Source organism: Phragmites australis, chromosome 11, assembly GCF_958298935.1.
Source record: "Phragmites australis chromosome 11, lpPhrAust1.1, whole genome shotgun sequence".
Lineage (NCBI taxonomy): Eukaryota > Viridiplantae > Streptophyta > Magnoliopsida > Poales > Poaceae > Phragmites > Phragmites australis.
The window spans coordinates 18,535,152-18,553,762 of NC_084931.1; the positions used below are offsets into that span (position 1 = coordinate 18,535,152).

General features: G+C 49.4%; 1 pseudogene; it reads left to right on the top strand.

The window, feature by feature from the left end:
- The first annotated feature begins 788 nt into the window (after window positions 1–788).
- On the top strand, window positions 789–16,350 carry LOC133884032 (acyl transferase 5-like; annotated as a pseudogene).
- The last annotated feature ends 2,261 nt before the right edge of the window (window positions 16,351–18,611 follow it).

Consider the following 18,611-nt stretch of genomic DNA (forward strand, 5'->3'; position numbering starts at 1 on the left):
GAGCGCGCCGCCCTAGTCGATGAGAGGGGCCGGCTGGAGGAGGTCCGAAAGCTGCTGGAGACCCGCATTGCCTCGGCCCGCTCGGCCTACGAGAAGTCCATGCGGGAGGTGGCCGAGGAGCTGGAGACACTGGAGAAGGCCCGCGACGAGGCCGTTTCCGCACAGGAAAAGGCCAGTCGCTTGGAGCGGCTCGAGGTGGAGCGCGACCAGGCGTCGAGGAGGCGCACCGCAGAGCTGCTCGCTCGTGAGCGGCAGGTTGCCTCTCGGGAGGAGGCGGCCAGCAAGAGGGAGGAGGCTGTGCGGGCTGCCCAGGTGGACCTCTACCGCAGAACGATGAGCTCGAGCGCGTCCGCGCTGACATCCTCCACCGGGAGGAGCAGGTCGCGCTGCGTGAGACAGACATCGACATAACGGCGTTGGCGCTTGACGCCTGGGAGCAGCAGATCGCGCGACGTGAGGTGGATGCCGACTTGGCATCGTCAGCACTCACCACCCGGGAGGAGCAGATCGCCAACCGAGAGGCCGACCTGGCTGCCCGAGAGCAGCTGGAGCAAGCCCAGACTGAGGAGATCGCCCAATGCAGGAAGATCCCGACCGCGAGGGGTGTCCCTATCAGCGCCGCCGACAGCACCAGCCTCGAGGCCCGGCTGAAGAACACCGAGGAGGAGCTCGAGATCGTCCTCTCAGAGCAGACGTTTATGAAGCTGATGATGCGAGACATCCTTCAGCAGGCACGGGACACCGTGGAGGCAGCCCGACTTGGGTGCGTGTTCATGGGTGACCAGTAGATGGACAAGAAGTCGATAGGCCACATCACCCTCGGGTTCGCAGATATCGCCCGGCGCCTCGAGGCCCTCCCTGCTACTGTCCAGGAGCTGGCGACCCGGGAGGGGCGTATGCTGGCCCAAGGTGTGGCTGAGCACATTCTCATCTGCTACCGCAGCCGAGACCCCGCCTTCCCACTGGAGCAGGCACGACAGGGGGTGGTTGAGGCAGAGGAAGCCGTCGCCCGGGCAGCCGTCCGCGACGTCGCCGCTGAGGTGGCGGAATGTTTTGTGTGGGAGCCGGTCCCGAGCAGCGATAGCAGCAGCAATGCGTGCACTCCTCCTGAGTCTGTAAATAGTTAGGGTTTTTGTTTTTTGGAATGTTGTAAATATGGGAGTGATCCCCTTCTGAACGGTTCCTTTTAATATAATAGAAGCCATTCTTGGGATCGAAACTCCGCTCTGTACTTGTTCCTTGTGTTGTTTGCTTTTCCTTGATGTGCCGAGAGGTACTGGCCGGGCCGAGCCTGGCAATCTTCCCCCGAGAAGTTAGGTTACCCGGACCACTCATCGTTCGAGTAGTGGGACCACCCGTGCGTCCAGCCCCCGAGCCCTCGCGAGTGCGCAACTGCTGAGTCAAGAGACATAGACTCGAACTTCTTTGCTCGGGAGAAAGATCCACCTGCCACGGTACACGCCATGACCAGTGAACGCTTTTCACCCTGTGACCTCTCAAACAAATAGACCGGAGACGCATGCGGGTGGAAAATGCGACCAAGAGTCCCCACGGTCTGGTGGTGTCCGGGGTAGGATTGACCAGGCCAAGCACCGACAGCCCACCCCTGGGGTCTAGGCGGTCTCGACCATTCATGTTCGAGTGGTAGGATTACTCGAGAACCCCAGAGGCTCGGTAGTGCTCGGGGTACTACCAAGCCGGCAGGCACCACGGCCACCATAAAGGACCTAGGTCAGCCATCGCAGCCTGTACGCTACACCGACTATTGTCTGTTTTTGTCGTTTCGGAGAAGCGAGCACATGGGCAGGGTTTTGCACGCGAGGAGACTGTCTCGCCGAACAGATTAGCATGTGAGGGTCCGAGGATAACTCGGAAACAATAGTTTATTGCGTATGTATAACAGGAAATTCATATGACTTTAGTAACTCACCAGGTAGCCGTCAGCCTTCCGGCCGACCGGTCCAGGAAAGGGTAGATGCCCTGAGCTCAGGGCGCCCGGGAACATGGGTTCCCTTGTGCAGAGCGCCTAAACCCCAGGATGTCTTTTTAGCACCCGAGCACTGGAAACCCAGTAACAGAACCAGGGCCTAGGCGGTCCCGACCACTCATGTCCGAGCGGTAGGATTAGCCGAGGACCCCAGAGGCTTGAGCAGCGCCTTGGGCACCGAGGCCCTTGTAATCGGGCTGCTTGGTTCTCGAGCATTGATCTGTAAGCTTGAAAAATAGGCAAAGATTCTTTGCTTGGTGCGCTCTGTTAGTGCGGTACTTATTATAGACTGCTCTCGTTTTTGACCCAAGACCTCTCGAATACCCGGACCGGCGAAGTGTACAGGCAGAGGCATAACCAAGAGGTCCAATGGTTCTATGGTGTCGGGGTAGGACTGACCAGGCCGAGCACTGACAGCCCGCCCCTGGGGTCTAGGCGGTCCCGACCACTCATGTTCGAGCAGTAGGATTACCTGAGAACCCCAGAGGCTCGGTAGTGCTTGGGGTACTGCCATGCAGCCGGGCACCACAGCCTACCACAACAGACTTAAGTCAGCAGTCATTGCCTGCGCGCATACCGATCGGGATCCGTTTTTATCAGCAGGAAAAATGAGAGAGCGTGTTTTTCTTGCACAAATCGAGCATCTCACCAAGCAAATTAAACATATGGATTCCAGAGGAAAAACTCAGAATACGAGTAATATGAGCGTATATTGACGATTTGTACAGAAGTGCTAACTTACATGGTTGGTGGCAGCCCCCGGCTAACTTGGGCAGGGGGGGGGGAAGCCCCTGTACTGGTTGGCCCGAGTACAAACAAGCTCACCTAGGGATAAAACTTGCGCAGATGCTCGATGTTCCACGCGTTTGGGAGAGGCTGTCCATCCTCTGTGGCCAGCCGAAATGAGCCTTGTCGCGGGGCACCAGTCACGATGAAGGGGCCTTCCCACATGGGGGAGAGTTTATTCTTTCCTTCGTGCGTCTGGGCGCATCGGAGAACTAGATCTGGGTGTCCTTCGACCTCGGCCCGAGCAGAGACCAAGGCCGAGTATAGCTGCTCGGCGCAGGAGACGGTGTTGCCGGTCTCAGCGGGCACAGAGATGGGGCCAGCAGGGCCTGGCATGTTGACGATGAGGTAGGCATAGTGCGTCACCACCATGAACCGGGCGAGCGCTAGGCGCCTGAGGATTGCGTTGTAGGGGAGAGGGACTTCCGCGACATCGAAGACGACGTTCTCCATCCGAAAATTGTCCCGGCTCCCGAAGGTGACGGGCACCTCAACTTGCCCGAGGGGTAGAGTATGTCCTGGTGTCACCCCATAGAAGGGGAGGGACGGCTTTAGACGCCTCGAAGGCACCTGCAGCTTCTTGAATGCCTCTTGGGACAGGAGGTTCAGGCCTACGCCCCCATCGATCAGCACTCGGCTGACCTTCACATTGTAGATGGTGGGGGACACTACGAGAGGTAGTCGCCCCTCCCCTGCAGTACTCGCGGGGTGGTCCGCCTGACTGAAGGTGATCGGGGTCTCCGACCACTTCAGAGGCCTTACGGCCGCAGCGCCCAGGGTTGCCGAGCACACCTCACGCCGCATTGTCTTGATGCAGCGACGAGAGGAGGGCGTATACGTGCCTCTGTCGATGAAGGCAATGGTGTGCTCGGGCTCTTGGAACCCGAGCTCTTGATTATCAGGGGCAGCTTTGTCGTCGCCACCCCTGCGGTGCTCCTCGCGCTCCTTCTGGCACCGCTCGACGAGGCCCTTGACCGACCGGCACTTAGTGAGGTCATGCCAGTCAGTTTGGTGGATTTCACACCATTTTCTCAGCTTGGTCCTCGCGGGAGTGGGCTTCTTGTCGACAGCCGCCCAGCGTGCCGGCCTACGGGCAAGGCCCTCTATCGGCACGACAGGGGCAGTGTCGCACTTCTTTCTCATTTTCTTTTCCCACTTGTCGGAGCGGGAAGGACCTGCCTTGTCGGCAGCGGGTCGCTCAGGGTGCGGGACATGCCACGCATGAGCCTCTGACGCCTTGGCGCACTTGTCGGCCAATGCGAAGAGCTCCGCGGTGATTTCGACCTTGTGCGTACCTAGCTTTTCAAACATCCGCTCATCGCGAACACCCTGCCGGAATGCGACAATGATGGCATGGGGAGGTGATCCGCAGAATGGTGTTGCGGACCTGGCTGAAATGCTGTATGAAGCATCTTAGCGTCTCCCCCTCTTGCTGCTTGATGGCATGGAGGTCACACTCTAAGCCGGGGCATGTGAAAGTACCCTGAAAGTTAGCCACAAATTGGTGGCACAGATCATCCTAGGAGCTAATAGATCCGGGGGGTAAGTTCATAAGCCGAGAGCGGCAGTGCCTCTCAAGGCTACATGGAAATAGTTGGCCATAACCTTTTCATTCCCTCCCGCCGCTTGGACGGCGGTGGTGTAGATTTTGAGGAACTCGACGAGGTCGATGGACCCGTCGTACTTCTCCGGTAGTTCTGGCCGGAACTTCGTGGGCCAGTTGACCCGACGGAGGTCACTGGTGAATGCGCGGCAGCCCGTGCCGTATCCCATGGCGCCAGCCGTGCCCTTGGGGGGCGAACGCCGGCGCACCGGGGAGCCCCGGCGGTCGCGGGCCGGCATAGAGGAAGCCTGGTCCTCTGCCTCGGCCTCGCGCCGGGACTCCCGGTGGCGCTCGAGAGTGACGCGCGCATCTTTGACAGCCCTCCGCTCATTGAGGTGTAAGCGGAGGTCTTGAGCTTCTGTTGTGACCAGGGGGTGGCGCTCCGCCTGGAGCCCCCCCGGCCGGTTCTGCCGCCACCCGAAGATGGACTGGCTTTTGTTGCACCGCGGTGGGAGGTGGCACGGGAACTTTCGGCTAGCACCTGCCGGTGAGTCGTGCCCAGCAATGCGGCCACCTCCTGCAGCCAACGGCCTTCCAGGGTTTCCCCCGCTGCCTGGAGAGGCGGGTTCCTGAGGAATGCTTGCGCCGCAAGCAAAGCACTCCCAAGGCTGGTGTCACCGAAGGTGAGCCTACGCCGTAATGGTGCCCGGCGTTGTCCGGACGTAGATCTTGCGGCAGGGACATTTGCCGCCTGCTGAGGGTTGGGCGGCCCGCCTGTGGTGGTGGTGGCTCTGCTGGGCCCAGCGCCGTTGTCCCTGATGTAGGGAGGCGCCGTACAGGCTGACTGCTGCTGCTGCTGAGGAGCAACAGGAGAGCTGGGGCCTCCTGGGCCACGTGCTCCACCTCTTCGCTCGAGTTTGAGCTAGTGCGTTGAAGACGATGTCCGCCCACTATTTTTCCTGCAGAAAACAAGGCAGATTCAGGGGTGCAACCCCCCTACCTGGCGCGCCAACTGTTGGAGGATGAACTCCGCAAGCGGGGATCCTGAGGGACCCCCTTTGAGATTCGGTCGGGGGATGATTCTAAATCTACCTCGTACGTGGATTTAATGCGAATACGTGAGATGTAGGCGGGACGGATGATCGTCGGCTGGTGGGAGTAAATGCTCGAGGGATTTTAGACAGGTTTGGGCCGCACGGAGCGTAATACCCTACTCCTGTGTGTATGCTATTAATACTCTGGGAATACCTTTCTCTGGATCTCTTGTGTTACAAGGTTTTTGTCTAAGTCTAGAGCTTTGGTCTTCAAGTGCCGACCTCTAACTGTGCGCTAGAGCTTGTTCTTCTTCAATCCGTTGTCCGTCTCGTGCTTGAGCTCATAGGACTTTTCTTTCTCCGGAGTGCACTCCCCGCCCCTTTATTCTGTCGAGGGAGGCTTGGCGTGCCCAGAAAGGAGGGTACGAGTTTCCATGCGCCATAAATGGAAAGCAACCGTCATGGGCTGCAGCTCGATGTTACTGGGGGTTGAAAAGTGCGTCCCGGCCGGTCCCGTCACCCATTACGCCAATTGTAGCGGGTGCAGGGGGGCCACCAGGCAGCCGCCGAACAACCCCGCATGCCTGCTTGGTCAGAGCGGGTCTGACACAGCAAGGGGGCAGGCGATAAGCCTCGAGCCCAGCGACGACATCTCCCAGCCGCGCAGGGTGACGTGCGATGGGACCCGTCACATTAAATGCTCCCATGCCTCCCTGCCAGGCGGTGGCAGGAACTGATGTACTCAGTGCGACAGGCGTGGGGGGAGTAGTTGGAAATGACTGGACATGCTCCCTCTTAAATGCAGTATTGGGGTCCACCGGCAAGGGGCTTCTCAGGTCCTCGGGGAACTCGGGTACTCGGGGACCACTGTTCATGGCCTCGAGCGCCCTCTCCCGGAACTGACTCTTCTCGGGTCCTCGAGGAACTTGGGTACTTAGGGGCCACTGTTCATGGCCCCAAGCCGCGTCTCCCGGAATTGGCGCTTCTCAGGTCCTCGGGGAACTCGGGTACTCGGGGGTTACTGTTCATGGCCCCGAGCACCCTCTCCCGGAATTGGCTCTTCTCGACCCTCGAGGAGATAGTCCCCGAGGGAAGGCACCACATGGCATTCTGCTGTCCTGGCCTCGGGACTCGGGGACCCCTGGTTCCCATGTCACCGACAAGTACCATCACCAAACGTACTATCCAGTACCATCATAACCATAACTACAACCATTCTATCATCAACTAATCATGTGTGGATCCAAATCTCCCATCACGACTATTACACACTTTGGAGGTGTGCACCGAGAGATCACTACATGACACGTTCCTTTAATTAGAGCCTACTCCAGTATGCATCTGCCGACTCTAGATTTCATCGCCAGGATTTACTTGGATCCCCTTCCAATCCAGAAGCCCCTTTTTGTCCCGACCCAACACATACTGGATAGAACTATAACTAATATGTCAAGTTTTACCCATATCAGCCTCGTGGTTGGTATTACTTCTTGGGTTGTCGCTCCACAAACCGGTCCTTACTTAGGTTATTTGAGCAAATACTAAACCAACAACATAACCATGATCATCACCACAAATACCACTTTGCTCAAGTCCTAAGGTTCCATGTTTCTATACCATTAACATATTAACCATCACCGCTGCATATGTTCATTAGTCAAGTATAAGACACTTTCTAATATTCCCAATAGTAAGGCTAAGCAATTCTACCCAAAAGACTCACATACCTATCACGCTGGCTTCAACATATAAAGGAAGAACTAGGTAAAACCTATCATGGGTAGTTACTCATCAAATTGATAAACACTACATGCAATTTGTAAAATAAAACATTTAAAATATAGGGGCAATATGATCAAAGAGTACACTTGCCTTTTATCCAATGTTGCTCAGTGTTGTTGTAATCTTGGTCTTAAAGTCCCTCGAACTATTCTGAAATGTTATCGACTAATCGTGGGAACTACCGACAAATAACACAAAAGAAATACTAAGGACAATGTACCAAATTTCATCAAAACACTTTAAAAACTCTATGGTTGGATAGGTTATAATTTTAGAAAAATTTAGACACAAGAATTGCCTAAATCGGAGTTAGGATGAAGGAGAACAATTTTCAGGAGATGGATTACACTGAAAAGTAAAAACTGATTTATCAGAATTATCTTCCTATGGAAAAAGTTTTATTGCACAATCATTACGTCAGGCTTGACAGCATCATTGCACAAGGTTCAAGAAGTATAGAGCTGATTAGACTTCGCTGACTAGGCTAAGGAGCATGATGTAGTGCTGACTTGGTATGCCATGCAAGTGTTGTCTTGGTTAAAGAAGGGGTACACTGAGGTCTAGTCTCGACCGCCCATGATGGATCAAATGGCCAGAGGTTATAGTACTAGGTTAAGGATACTACTAATAACTTTGTGTAGCCAAAAAGGTGGCTCGGGTTTCGTCGGAGAAGGCAATCGGGCGCGTGGCCACTGACATTGATGCTTGGGTTCGGTGGCATTTTAGTGAAACAAGGGAAGAAACGTGTATAACGTGGAAAGGCTAACTCAAAGATGTGGTTGGTTTTAGGAGCGGGTGCTCTGAGGTAGTGGCAAAACACCAACGACTGCTCTTAGGCCCAACCGTGGTTGCGTTCAGATGCAGCGATGAAGATGCATACGTTCCTAGAGGTTGGCTATAGAAATTGAGAAACCGTATGAACAAAAGCGTTCATATTTCCTGGGAACACAATGCTATAGCACGGGTTTGGGTAGATCATCCCCGAGAGGAAGATCGATTAGCGGAGATTAGGGGTGGAAATGAGCCGAGTCGAGCCAGGCTCGGCTTGACTCGCACGAGCTCGTTTTGGGCAAGCCAAGTCAGGCTCGGATTGACTACTTGACCGAGCTTAAAAAAAGGGCTTGGCTCGGGCTCGTAGCTGGCTCGAGCCGGCTCGACTTGGCTCACGAGCCTAGTTTGTTGGGCTGCTAGCTGCTATGAAGTTTGTCCTCTATCTACTCACCTAAACAGCCCCTTCAACAACTAGTAGCCCTAATGCCAATGATGTCATTAGGGGAAGAGCAAAAATAATTCAACAGTTGATGTTGTACATTCAAATGAGAAAATTCACAGGTTTGTCCAGTTAAGAAAATGAATAATTAATAATTCAAGTTATACGATTGATGATTTGAAGTCTTACAGAGGTGCATTACTCACTAATCCAGTTGAGAAAAAGATATTCAAGCCATTTTGAGTGATTGTTGAAGAACTCACTAGTACCCTGCTTCTTCTAGCTCGTGCTAACAACTGCAAAAGCATGTGAACATGTGCATCCCCAACCTAAAAAGAAGGCTATTAAAGCATCAAGCAAGCTAAGTAGTATAAGTACTTATCATGCTTAAATTGACCAACCAAATTAGTTTTTGTTGATCGACACCCAGTTGTTGGACTCATTGGTGATGAAGGGCATGTAGCTGGAGCTACAAGGGGGATGTCGTTGGTTCTGGCTGCGACAGCCTTGGCCTTCACTGCGGTGACCTCCCTGACCTCCCTGGTGTTGATGCTGGTCCGGGACTTGGACCCGCTGCCTAAGGATCTCCCACATGGCCTCATACTGGAAGGGTGGAACAACACCTGGTGCGTCCGCCCAAAGCCGTTGAACATATTCACACTCCCATGTGTGCCCAGAGCGCCTCCTCCGATGAGCCATCGTTCTTCGTGGCCTCCGCATATAGCCCTCAAACACTGCTTGGCTACTACTTCGGTTCCATGGACTGTGACAACGCAGTTGGAGAGGTGATGGATGGGTGGCAGCGGTGGGCTGTGGGCGGAGTCTCAGAGACGCGAAACTGGTGGCATGGCGAGAGTGAGGGATGAGTGCATCAGGGCGAGCGAGTGGGTGGGCGGCAGCAGGCCAATGGCAGCTAAGGAGGGCGGCGGCTTCTGGCGCCCGACGTATCTCTCGATCTTGGCGGTTGGCCTCAAGCTCAAGATTGGGGAATCGAGTGATGAATGATGTGTCTCTGTTGTGGAAGGCTGCAAAAACACGTGTGGGATGGGCCAATAGGGGCGGCTTAGCTGGGCTCCTCTGGTTGGGCCAGCAACTTAGCCAATGAGCCGCTCGTGAGCTAGCTTGGGCTCATCTAGTTTTGATGTCGAGCTAGGGAGGTGGCTTGGGCTCGACTCGTTTGGCCTCCGAGCCGAGCCTTTTTGAGCCCGAGCTGGCTCTCGAGCTTCAAGCTGTATTTCACTAGCGGAGATGAAATGGGTAACGGCTAAGGGATGCTGTGGTTGGCAACCATGTTTTGGTCGTGTCGCTACACAACTAGTGATCTGCTCCTTGGTTCATATATAAGACTTCATGGGACACATCATGATGTTGATGTTGCATCCATATGGCTTCTGGATTAATAGGGAACACAAATGCAAATTTGATGCGAGCGCAGAACACGACTAGACACCAGACAGTGGGCTTGGTGACGAAGATCCCAATGGTGTAGGTGCTCTACTGGCCGAACTATTATGAGGAACCGTTCAAATAGTATTCTAATTAATCATCAAGACGATCATTTGCTTAATCAAGACCACGATGATTAACCGGAATACCATCCCGATAGTCCCGGCACATGTTTTGTGCCAAGATCATAACACATATCTTTCCAACATATAGCATAACAACAAAGCTTAAGAAAGAGCGAGTAATTAAATTATATTACAAGTTCTTAAACATTCGACCATTTACAACAATTTATAATAAAAGATTAGAGAAACTAGGCAACGGAAAAGTAACACCTGTCAACACCAAAAGCTAGGTGAAGCCATATGCCCTTAGGCTTCACTCAAAAGCACACCACACGAGTAGTTTGCACTACTCATTTCCGCAACCTACATCGGCAGGCGTGAAGTAGCCAAACACGAGCTCCTCCTCACCTTTAGAACCTGAAAGAGCAGTGTGAGTACGAATGTACTCACAAGACTTAATTCATAATAGGTACATATAATAGCCCGACTCCAAAGATATTGCATTTAGGTATTAGCAAGGAATCGACCACATGGTTAAGTAAATTTCATAATCGAAATGCAACTTGGCATACACATGTGAGCTTCTATACTTAACTAAAAGTACATTTCTACCCTGTAACCAACAACTAGAATAAAAATGTAACTGGAACCATATCATATAATCTATAATAATTTCCAACCATCCCCAACACACCATTCCATATCACACATCCCCGAATTCGAAAACTCTACGACCGATGCAAATAGATAGAAGCATGATCATGATCGAGAACACGACAATTCAAATTATTTTTACACCCTGCAAAGGGTACTCCTTCATCTACACGACTCGAGAACCATACAGCTCATGTGTCCACACAGGCCCACGTAACGGGGGTACTTGTGTCAACCTTCTCCAATATACCCCAACCGTTTGATTATACGTCGATATGTGTGAGGGTCATTCAAAACTACTCCCAAAGCAAACTAGATACCTATACAAGACTATTATGGCCACGGCACCATCGACTCGCACGCTAAAAGGCCACATCTACAAAGGTATTTGGCTTATCGTTCTGATATGCGACATGTAGTAAGTACGAAAAGTGCTAAAGCCAACTGCACCGATGGTCGGTGCTTAAATGATGCAAGCGGTCTATGGCATTCGGGCTTCTCTCCTGAACTACACCAAGAAACTCCTCTGGTGTAGAAGATACCCCTAGCACTGCCCACATCTCACCTCATTCTCACATTAATACAACCCACATCATTGTCATTGTGTTTGTAAACAATAAGTAAGCCCTAAGCTTGCGAACAATGGTTGAACCATTGCTCGTCTTCTACTGAGGACGTATGCATTGCTAAGCATTTTGAATAATTTGTAAGTTAGACATTACCAATGTTATCAAGGCTATAAGGATATGGATAATCAACAACTCAAGGTAGAGGTTATGCAATTCATCAACATAGATTCTACCCATCTAAACCCAATAATGGACTCACTACTCATGCAAACATACATAAAGCATAATTTATCAAGTTATACAATACGAGATCCAAAGTAGTAGGTTGAGTATGCTTAGATGCTTGTCCTGCTGCTTTGGCGGTTGCCTGATACTCCCAGCGCAACACTCATAGAACTTTGGTAGATTGGCGTCGCCTTCACTCACTTGGACCATCGATGTAACTCTCTTTAAACGAAGCAAGAATGCATTGCAAAAATAATCGAACGATGGAAAAGTATACATATGATGCATGCTTAAAAATTAATAGAGCATTGCTTTTCAAAAACATTTGCAAAAGACCACCAAATGATTAGGGTTCCAAAGTTTGAAACCCTAGATAAGACAACCGAAGTGCATATAGCTTTAAGTGGCTGGCAGTTAGACTGGTGTTGAAGTGGCAGTCAGACTGCCAGCGTGCAGAAGGTTTTGACCTCTGGCAATCATACTGACGGTATGTCGATGGTCAGATCAGTATCTGGTGATCAGACCGGCCCTATTGACAGTTAGACCGCGAGATCCTACTAGCGCCACTTTGCGAGGCCGCCGACACAGGCTCCGGTGAAACCTTTAACCACAAAGGGTACCAAAGCGCTCTATGGAACTAGTGAAGTGCTTCTAGGGTGGTTTGGATAACTTTCACCGAGCCTAACTTGGAAAAATCCATAGATGTGATATAAGCTAAGGTTGAATTTGGGTCTTAAACGAAATGAGGACTGATTCGAGCTCGGCAATGATGGGCAAATGGTAGGGGATGTCTCACCTTGGTGTAGGGAAGCTTTTTATTGGAGGGGATCACTCTGGAGAAGCTACGATTTGGAGATCAGGCTCCGGGGTGGTTTGGGGCTTGAGGTGGATGAACTCACGTGAAAACTTCACCAACGACAAGAGTGAAGGGGATGAGCTTGAGGAAGCCTTCAGGAGGCTCAAGGAATTCCTCTCCGTTGATCTTTGGCCGTCATGGACGTCGAGGTAGTCTCCCTCTCTCTTGGTTTGGGTGAAGGAGTGAGTGAGAGTGAGAGTGTAAGAGAGAGTGAGTGTGAGAGAGTTGGCTGACTTCCTTAAGTGGAGCCTCTAAGCTGTGGAGATTAAACTGTGGGAAGTGTTGGTTAGACTGCGAAAAGCCACATGGTAGGCCTACGTGGCTGCCCCCTAGCGGTCAGATTGTGGGGAATCCCAGTCAGACCGCGAGGGCGGTCTTGTGCTGAAACTTGATTCTATTCCCCTTTTCTATTCTTCTTCATCTCCAAGGCATCTAGGGTTTTCCTAAAGGGCTCTCAACTATCTCCAAATACTTTTGAAATATGTTTAAACTCAAGTTATCAAACGAATACTTATCAAAAGAATGCGTATAAACATAATGCCATGATGCTTATGAATGCTTAATCACGTGATTAGAGTTTCAGGATGTGACAACTATCTTTGTGGGGTCGTTATGGGCTACCAGGGGCTCACGCTGGTGGAAGGACATGGCAATCAGTGCACTTGTCCACCGTAAACACCGATGCCAATTGATGGTTGCGTGGCTGTCCGCGACAGCGATAGTCGTGGTGGCTCATAGAGGGCTCCATGGGGACTAAGACAAGGTTGGGGCTTGCACATGACAGCGATACATGAGGAAGGAAAGAAAAGAATGGGTCCTCACCTTGCTTCGACGGTCGGGGAGGTGATCGTCGTGGCGGTGAATGACAACATTGGAATTCGGGCTCGCATTCCCATTGTGTCACTGCAGATCTGTATGATTCCTCAAACGAACGTGTAGAAGACTCTATAGAACACACGGTGACATGGTATGCACATTGAAATATCTGCTGGATAGATGGGAACATAGACATCACCTCCGGTGCGCGTGCTGGACACGCCCAGGCGGGGATAGCGACACGGAAATGTAGATGCCTGCGACATCATTCCTCCTTTGGACGATTTGAATGGTGGGATTGTGGAGGATAACCAGGGGCATCTTTTTGTAAAAGGGCTCAATGATTGGAGCTCTAGTTCACCGGAAATGGTGATGCCAAACGGCGGCCATGCGATTGGCTGCGAGAACGATGGTTGCGATGGAACAACGTTTGCAAAGGGGAGGTGTGGCTGGGGTGTAAAGAGGGCTAGAGGCACTGGAGGCTTCTATATATAGAAAGGAAGGCATGAGGAAGAGATAAGAGAGGCTAGAGTCTGTGTACGGTACGACATAGAGTTCGAGTTGGATTCCGAATCGGTACGATTGCCTTTCTCACAACTCTATATTTCGAGGATAATATCTCCACCATTATAGTCCTCGAAAAAATCTGCAACTTTGATATTCATTGGAACTTCTTAAAACGCCATCTTAATTTCCAAAAATGTGTCACAATATAAACTATTTGAACTTGAACTAATCAACGCAGCACTGATTTCAAGGGCCATAACTCCCAGCTCAAATATCCAAAGGGGGAATTCCATAAGTTCAAATCGAAACTCTTGATGAGATCTATAACTTTGGTGTTGTCAAGATTTGTATTTGAGGCCGTCTTTAACTCCGAAACTGCATGAGAAAATGAGGATATTCAGGACTTCGTGAATATTTACAGATTTCATGGAAACTTTTGTTGAGCCTTTTAGAAGACTTGGCCAAGAGTTTGGGCTTGGGTAATATTGGGCCCAATGTCACTTTAGGCATATCTAGGATTTTAGAATATAAACTTTTGCAGAGAAACTTAAATAGAGTTTGAATTTGAATTGAGCTCAAAGTGAATTTTGAGAGAAATGAAAGATGAGATTAAACAAGAATGGGAGTAGCAAAGGAATTTGAATTTGGATTTGGATATGATTTGAGATAAAAGAAAAGATTGACTTTAAACAAGAATTTGAATAATATTTGAACTAGAGAAGGGTTATGTATAATCGATGATTGAATAGATGATGAATTCAAAGATTTTGAATTCCATCCATTAAAATCCTTAACTTAATCACTATTGAGTTTTGTAAAAACCTTTTCAAAACTTTTTTCACTCAAAACACCAAAGAGAAAGAAAAATAAAAAGAACTCTAATGCATTTACCTGGATCCTAGCAAAACACATCATGCAATACATAAGAAATAACCTAGGTTGCTTGGTTATTTATGAAAATAGGTTTCAAACTACTCTACTGGTGAAGCTACCAACTAATGTTGATTTTTTTTTAAAAAATTGCAAAATTCTGAAAAGTAGGTGTCTCATTTATTTGGCACTTGGCTACAAGGAGTGAAACCAAAACTTAAGAATCCAATTTTAGTTGGGGCAAGCGCTATGGGTTAGGCGATTTGGCTAAGTCATAACAATGTAGTTTCTGATAAAGCAATAGCTTATTCTTCTATGCAAGTTATTTTCAAATGTATTTATTGGATCCACTTCTAGTCTTTGTTGAAGGAAGAGGAGCGGCACCACATAACGAAGGGTTGCAAACTTTAGGAGATTATTGTGATGGAAATTTGTGCCAAATATGGGTGAAAGTTTAGTTATAAAATTTGTGCTCGAGCATAGAGTTTGGATCCGGAGGCCATTTAGAGCCTCGGACGCCTCCCCGCGACGCGTGCCCCCCAGCCAACAATAGCTGTCGGATTTTCGCGAGTCGCGTCGCAACGCATGGCGCGCAGTCCCACGGTGCGTGGAACACATTACCGCATCCTTCCACGTGTCCCCCTTCCCTGACCTTACGCGAGCGATGAAATCGACGAAATCGCTCCCTCACGGCCAAGCCCTTCTCCCGCATGCTCCCTCCTCTCCGCCACCACAGGCGAGCTACCGCACCCCTCCGACATCTCCCATGCCGCTGCACTCTCCAATTTCCGCCTCTCCTTCCTCCATCCGTCCACCCGCCCCCTTAAGCCCTCCCTAGCCCCCTTCAACACCCCGCATCCAAGCGCAACCGCTCACCGCCGCAGTCGCTCGATCACCGGCGAACCCCACTGCGACCTAAGGACCGGTTCGTTCAGATCCGGCCACCCAATCTCTCAGCCGAGGAGTCACCGCCATAGATCCCCTCTTCCCCGACCCTACCATACTACCCGGTGGCCGGCCACATCGCGAAGCTGACCCCCGGTGACCCTACGGTGGACTGCACCGGCCAGGGCGTCTGCTTCATGGAGGCCGCCACGATCTGTGCGCTCGCCGACGTGAACTACCTCGAGTGCCCGCTCCTCATCCCTAAGGAGGCCTCTCCCTGCCCCCAAGGAGAAGCTCGAGGACCTCATCCTCATGGCTCAGGTCATCCTCATGGCTCAGGTTCGATCACCTATCAATTCCCTTATCCGATCCAAGAACTAGGAAATCTTCAGGTGCTAAAAAATTTTGAGCTTTGTAGGTGACGAAGTTCATCTGCGACGGATTCGCGATCGGGATATGCTTCAGCCACCTGGGTTCGACGGGCAGGGCGCTGCACATTTCCTCAAGGCGGCGGGCGAGCTGGCTTGAGGGCTGTTGGAGCCGTCGGTGGCACCGGTGTGGGGCCGTGATGCAATCCCAGGACTTCCCAAGCTACCACGAGGGCTCCCATCGTCATTCACGATGTTCAGCTTCATGGCCCAGGTGGCCGAGATCTCGCCAGAGAGCATCGCGCACATCACGGAAGAGTTCAAGGACACGATAGGGCAAACCTACTCCACCTTCGACGCTGTCACAACTGTGGTGTTCAAGTGCCGTGCGCTAGCCGCGGGCCTCCCCGACGACACGAGGTTTGGCTCGGTTTTGCAGCCAGCACGCAGCACCTCCTCCACGGCGTGCTGCCGTCAGTGGACGGCTACTACGGCAACTGCGTGTACTCGGTGGGCATCACCCGGATCAGCAAGGCCATGCATGAGGCATAGCTGGTGGAGGTGGTCAGCATGATGCGGGAGGCGAAGGAGGCACTGACCGTGCGGTTCATGGATTGGATGCGGGAAGGCGCCGACGACGACCACTACAACGTGCCACTGGACTACGGCATGGTGATGATGTCAGACTGGAGCACGCACTCCAGATTTGTTGAGTTAATTTTGATTCTGTTTTCTTGCTTAGCTTAATTCGATGTAACCATCCAATGTTCTGGTTAGCATGTTCGTTAATTTTGATCTTTATCACGGAAGGAATTGGAGGCCGTTGGAGGCATCGACACACTGTTAGTGTGCCATCTGTTGAATCTTTATCACTGGATGTATACATGACTTCCCGTGTTTTGCCCATTTTACTCTTGGACTTTTGTTATATCTCGCCTATGCGCCCGAATCTGTTTGTAGTCATTGTATTCTTGAATCAATTACAAGTTTGTGCAGCCTTTTGATGGAGTGAGCTTAATTATGGTGCTGGGTTACTCACAGTTTTCATGTGTTTCAAAATTATAATTTGCTACATTGATAAATTGCAAGCCTGTAAATCTAAAATTCATATATGCATTGATAGATTATTTATTAATGGAAGACATAGGTACGAGGACCTAAGAAGTTTGGGATAAATGGAGTTTATTTTATGATATTTGTCAGGTGTAGGTTCTAGGGATGATTTAGCTTCTTACCATGTCTGTTTATGTGTGTTTTGCAGAACACAAATGATAATTAAGTAAAGATATTGGCTAAGACGAAAAGCCCCTCCCGGGATCACAACTATCTCCAGCCTTCCTTCAATTTTTTCTGGTGAGCATCATTCAAGGGATCACCTTCGCCATGTCATTTTTCAGTGTGCTACTAAAGTTATGTATTTTTTTTAACACAAATGTTGCACAAGAATGTAGCAGATAGCAAGTCAAAGAATTCGAGCCTGCCTTTCTCGAGATGAATTCAAAATTATAGTGTATGTAACATAGTGCTATATCTTCCTAAAAGGCCAAAGGTAATCTGATGTGTTGACATCTTCACATATGGCTGCTTGCTAATTCTTTTCGGGCTATGATTTAAAATATTGCTCCTTTTGCAATTCATGGTCAACATATATGTAAAGGTTCACCATACTAAATGGATGTTCCAAATTTGATCTTTGGATTTTTGAGCTTTCACAAAATTTGCAAATCCTGAGTCTAACTGAGATCCCACCTGACCTTTATGTATGTGCATAATGTCACATGACAAGGTTAATTGATACATTAAACTTATACTATCTACATAGTGATATTCGAAAATTAAGGCAGCAATATAATAGCCTTAGCCATAAATACTTGTACGTGCAACTATGATCCCCTTAGCCACAAGAATTAATGTGTGTTGCATGTTATCTTTTATTCATGCTATACCTGGGAATATGCTAGAGTTAATATTTCTCATATCCGTAGGTTGTAGCCATACCGTTTATTCTGGAGTATTTATTTCTGTGTTTCTACTTCATATATTTACTATTCACATGAGCATATATAAATTATGCCTTTTTTATACAGGTTTCCATATCTCGTATCTGAAGGTTGTAGCTTCACCACAAAGCTCTTACGAGTAATAAATTGGAATAGTTCTTTGCTCTCTTTGATAATATTCTATTTTCTTACTCACTTTTTGTTTCATTCTTTGCTTCAATGAATGGAGTCAAAAAGTTATAATCAATGTACTATGTATTATGTTTAATTATTAGCCTAAAATCCCAGAATGGTTGAAGTGCTCAAGTATTGATCGATAGTAGGGCAATTTCGTAGCATCTTTTATCAGTATCTCTCTTTACCTGGCATACGAAAGATGTTACTCCAACCAATTCCATGCTCAGTGATATCCCACTATCCAAATACTTAAATAGAATATACTAATCTGGCATGCTTGAATTTTATAGTAGAAAAGATAGCTGATCATATGGCTTAAAGTTACTGTATGTTTTCCTTTTTTAATAATTATCTTCACCCCTACTTGGGCTTAGCACTGTATATTGTTTCAAGGATGATTCATGTATACAATATACTTGGATGTTTTGATGAAGTGATTCCTGACCCACCAATTTAGGGTGCAGTTCTTTCGAGGGTGATTGTTGCTGGGATTGTTATGGCTACATTGCCTACCTAAACGTAGTTTCATCTTACTATTTACGGTATATTTTTCTCTGTTACTTTATTATTCTCGCCTTTATTTAGGCCTAACACGTGCTGATTATCAGCATTTACTCATATATTTGGTTATCTAAAATCATAAATTGTCGACTTTGTTGTTAGTCTTCTTTTGTCATGAAATACGTGACGGGTGCAGCGTAGCGTGCCTTCCGTCCTAGTTGTAACAATGCACGGTGCGGCTGAGATAATAACACTACCCCATTTCTCAAAAGGAAAACACAGCGCAATCAAAAATACAACTGATTTAATTTCCTGACAAGTCACAAGTAT